This window comes from Nuphar pumila, chromosome 5, assembly GCF_984573655.1.
Source record: "Nuphar pumila chromosome 5, dmNupPumi1.hap1.1, whole genome shotgun sequence".
Classification (NCBI taxonomy): domain Eukaryota; kingdom Viridiplantae; phylum Streptophyta; class Magnoliopsida; order Nymphaeales; family Nymphaeaceae; genus Nuphar; species Nuphar pumila.
Window position 1 is genome coordinate 36388954 of NC_143253.1, and position 4889 is coordinate 36393842.

At 37.5% G+C, this 4889-nt stretch overlaps 1 non-coding gene across 1 annotated transcript; it reads left to right on the forward strand.

The window, feature by feature from the left end:
* Nucleotides 1-716: 716 nt before the first annotated feature.
* On the forward strand, nucleotides 717-822 carry LOC149837373 (small nucleolar RNA R71). Its single transcript, XR_016432309.1, has one exon. It is a non-coding gene; the product is annotated as a small nucleolar RNA R71 (small nucleolar RNA).
* Nucleotides 823-4889: the final 4067 nt, after the last annotated feature.

Here is a 4889-nt window from a genome sequence, read left to right on the forward strand (position 1 = left end):
TGAGCTAACTGTCCCATTTGAGTCTCTAGCTTGGCTATTGATTGCGTATGGGAGCTCAAAACTTGTAATATCCTATCTTGGAAGGATTGACTAGGTAAAGGCTCATGAGAATAGGGTTGAGTATAAGCAGGTTGGGCTGGGGGATAACTTGATTGCTGAAATCTAGGCGCATAACCGCCTTGCCTGGTTTGGCTCTAGGAAGGGTTAGGGGGTGGACTGATGAAGTGGTTTCACCATCCTGAGTTATATGAAGGTGCATATGAATCTTGCTCAGTCCTAGCAAAACCTTGGGTAGCATTCACCTGCTCCTGAACGAATTCAGGATATAGCGGTGCTGCCGGACACTCTAAAACACAGTGTGCAGGGCTAGCACAAAGCTAGCACAAAGCTCACACACTCTTCCTACTAGACTTCTCGAAGAATTGGCTAGGAGTTGATCTAAATTCCTAGTCAACTGGTCAACCTTGGTACGCAATTCTAACTGAGACCCAACTTCGGAAATCCCAACTTTCCTAGGACCACTAGACACAGATGTAGTCCTATCGAGCCGTGAAGACAAAGCATGATGCATCGTATTTTCACTCAAGGTCTCAAATAGAGACCATGCCTCATCCTCACTTTTGAGCATAAAAGTGCCCCTACAAGACGAATTAACCATTTGACGGTGCTTCTCAGTATGTTCGTCATAAAAATACTGCACCAACTGCCAACAAGAAACCTGGTGATGGGGACACTTGCGGAGAAGATCTTTCAATCTCTCCCATGATTCGTGAAACTGTTCTCCCTCAATTTGAGAAAAACTAGTTATAGCTTTACGAAACTGATTCGTTTTACCAATTGGGAAGTACTTTTTGAGGAATCCGCGCTGCATTCCTTCCCAAGTAGTAATACGAACCGTCTCAAGAGATTTTAGCCAGTGCTTGGCTTTATCTTTGAGAGAGAACAGAAACAAAGTTAACCTCATAGCATCATCTCTAAAGTTATTGATTCGCATTGTCAAGCAAATCTCAAGGAATTCGTCGAGATGACGATATGGGTCTTCATTGCTAAGGCCATAAAACGAAGGTAGCATTAGAATCACACTGACCTTAATCTCAAAATGGCTCGCTCCTACATCAGGTCTCGTGATGCAGGAGGCGGGAGTATACGTAATTGGCATGAAGTACTCCCTCAAAGGATGAATCAAATAATGATTGTCAGCCATTGCGTACACCTTGGAGTAGACCAGTGTAGCACACGTCCTAACTTTGGGGTTTTTACCTAACTAACGCACTAAGCGGCCAAACCACACAAACCACAAAGCAAGTAGACTAAAAACAACAAAAACTAAACAAACACCACGCAGTTGCACATAACAGAGATTATACAAAGAAAATATGAAATTTATGTGTACGGTACCAATCATACACAGTCACATCTAAGGGAATTCTAGTGGGTGGGCTGTGCAGAAAAGTAAGCTCGTCTCTACGATATGCACATACGTGATTCTACTCCTAAATGCAAACAAACACTAGGCAATAAAGTGAATACTAATATTACACCGTTCTCCGACAACGGCGCCAAAAATTTGATGCCTTCTTTTAAATCGTTGTAATTTTGAAAAGATTTTTATATGTAAAACATGTGAAAACTAGACATCAAATAATAAAAACCGGTTCTCACTAGTGGATGAGACTGGGTCGAACTCAGGGAACGGGAATATTTTGTATTCAAGCACACAAATCTAAACTATTCATTAGTGCCGAATTATAAAATGTAAAATATACGAGAAAAGGAAAAACAACTAACTATTACAACAAATGAATACCCTTTGCAGAGGGCGTAAAAAGTGATATTTATAAACCCAGAATTAAATTCCTAAATTCTAAAATAAAAGTAAAAACAATCTTCTATCTTTATGTACTTCGTGTCACAGATGCGCTTTAGCTCCACTTCTGTGCAATCCTGCACAAATCAAAAGAAACACGAGCAATACAAAATAAAAGAATAAAACTATACTAAAAAAATTATAAAATCTAAATGACACTTCAAATTAACAATGATTACTAACTACTAATTGACATGAAATAAAATGCTAATTATCACAAAGATGCTAATTAAATCTAACTATTAACTAATTGATGAACTAACAACTAGCTATTGGAAGATTAAACTGAAATCTACAAGTTAATGAACTAATACTCAATAATTAAAACTCAAATTTGCTCCAGCTAACACTTAATAACAACATTCAATGATACTCATTGAAAATCAACAGTGAAATTCATAGAAAATACACTGTGAAACTTAGCATTTCATGCATTTGATATGTACTGGATTTACACAACATTATCATTCACAGATATTTCAAACATCTACCGAAACTTTTACTCCAATCTCAACACTCTTCAATCAATACAAGATTGCTACAAACTATTTTCAAGACTGTTGTATTTCACTCAACTTCAACTGCCGAAAGACTTTTGCCAGAAAACATTGATTATCAGTAAAGTTCAAAAATTCCTGTTATAAATCACGATTAACCTAGAGGAATCACAATGCCTCTATAATTCATGGATGACTCTTGATTTTACAGCTTACGTAGGGTGGAATCAATTGGAAATCAATCAGACAATTACAAGAATTCCCTTGATCATGATCGATGATCAGAAGATTACTTGCCAGAAAACAGTAAAAGCACTGTGATTAGAGATCAGACACTTGCTGGAAAAACAATCACTTACCGATATTCCAACCAACAATAGAGATCAAATGTTCAGTAACTTCAACGGACGATGATAAAAAAACAGTAACAGCCATTGGAGATCAGTAAAACACGACACTCAATAAAATTTCAAACAATCGATCACCGAAAAAAAATCAATAAAAATCAACCAGTCACCAGAAAAACAGTAAAATTGATTCAAAAATCGGTATCTCTCTGGCTAAAGCAGAGGATTTCGGCAGGAGAATATCAGATATTAGTAAACACAATTCAAATTTTTGGATGACAGAAGACACAGTGATTTCCAAAGAGATCAGACCTTCACCAGAAATCCACGCATCAACATCGTTCAGAAAAATTCCGGCGGAGATTCAGCCGATTGCTGGAGCTACTTTGATCAGCAATCCGATATCATCAAATTGAAGTTCAAACAATTTAAACTAGAAATCAATTGAAGATATTTGACCCAGACATCTAATCGTTCACACTCAAGCAATCGAGCACCGAAAGACTCATTCAGGCTGGACTTCACTCACCGGAAGTAAGATTTTAGTCATTACGATCAACAGAATTCTGAAAACAATTCGTCTACTTCTGATATTGATTCAGATAATCAATATACAGAAATTACTTCAGCAGATCCAGATCAAGATTTTGATCGAGAATTAATGCAAGTATTTATCAAAATTATTCCTTAGAACAAATATTCTGGTAGATCCCTGTTGATCGCTGGAACTTCTTTTGTAGATATATATTTTTCCTTTTAATGTTTTTTTTTTTATCTTTTCCACATTGTTGATAAGCTAACATTCACACATTACGAAGAATGAAATTCAGAAAGAAGAAGAAGAAGAAATATATGCATGATCAGAGATCATGTGTTAAAAGGAGACATTTCGTTAAATTTTATATCCACTAATGAACAACATGTCGATATCTTCACTAAACCACTTAAAAATGAAGATTTTATGAGAATTAGGAGAGAACTAGGTATTTGCTCATTTTTAGATTTATAAATTTGCTTTTAGAAAATGCTATTTTTGAACAAAATCTCAAAATTCTTGTCGACTGATGTTTTTAAACTTCAACTGAAAGGACCCGATACCCCTTGGATTTTTTTTTAGCAATCATTTTTTTTACCCGTGTTTTTTTTAACGCACTGTTTCGTTTTTATGCCCGTATGTTTTCCCCTTTTCATAAACAAAACCCTCTCTCTCTCTCCTCTGTCTCTTCTGAAAACCCCTCAGAGTGTCATACGAACTCCGCCTCGCTGGAATTCTCTTGCTGTGACAGGGTGCCTCTTCAGCCAACGACGCTTGCAACAACCTCTTCTCACCTGCCGCATCACCTCCTATTCGCCGAACCCTTTATCACCTCTTCCTTTTTTGTCTAAAATCAGTGGAAACTCGACATCCCTTTTCAGTGGGCTGTTATTGCTGATTGTTTTGGCCACTAACAGAGACCTTGATCGTAGAAGGCACATTGTCCGCCTCGCCAAAGTGTTTCAGTTGCATTGGTTATCCTCCACGACGCCTGACGATATCTTCCTCCCATCGGACGTCATTTTTAAAGCAACAACTTTATTGATCAACCACTCCCTGCAACAACGATTCTCTTTGACAGGTGAATTCATTTCATTCTTAACAACCATGCCTCATCAGAAAATAGCCTCCGCACAAGGTACCCCTCCATCTACACCACAAGCACGTCATGGATTTTCTCTGAGACTACTCAGAAATCCTCTTTTATATGATACTTTTGGATCAATTTCTGCACTTCCTATTTTACCAGGCTGAAATGTCCTGTTTCACCTATTTTCTCGTTACAAAATCAGAGAATTATTCCCAGGCATTTCACATCTGTTTGACGCAGGTGCAGACCCCCTACATTATCCTTTGCTGATCCATTTGTTTTACACATATTTACAAATTGATCATGAAACTGGATTTCTTTCCTCTCTTGTTCGTGATGTCGAAATTGAGTTTGATTCTAAACTGCTTGGACAAATCCTAGATATTCCACCTTCAGAAACTCTTTTCAATAGTATTGAACTTAATGATGAAAGAATTTTTGAACAAATTCTTCTTCCTGGTGCACCTCATTGTCCTCCTTTCAAAAATACCAATCTTCAAACTCGTGCACGCATTGCTGGACGAATTCTTGCCCACAATGTTCTACCTAAAAC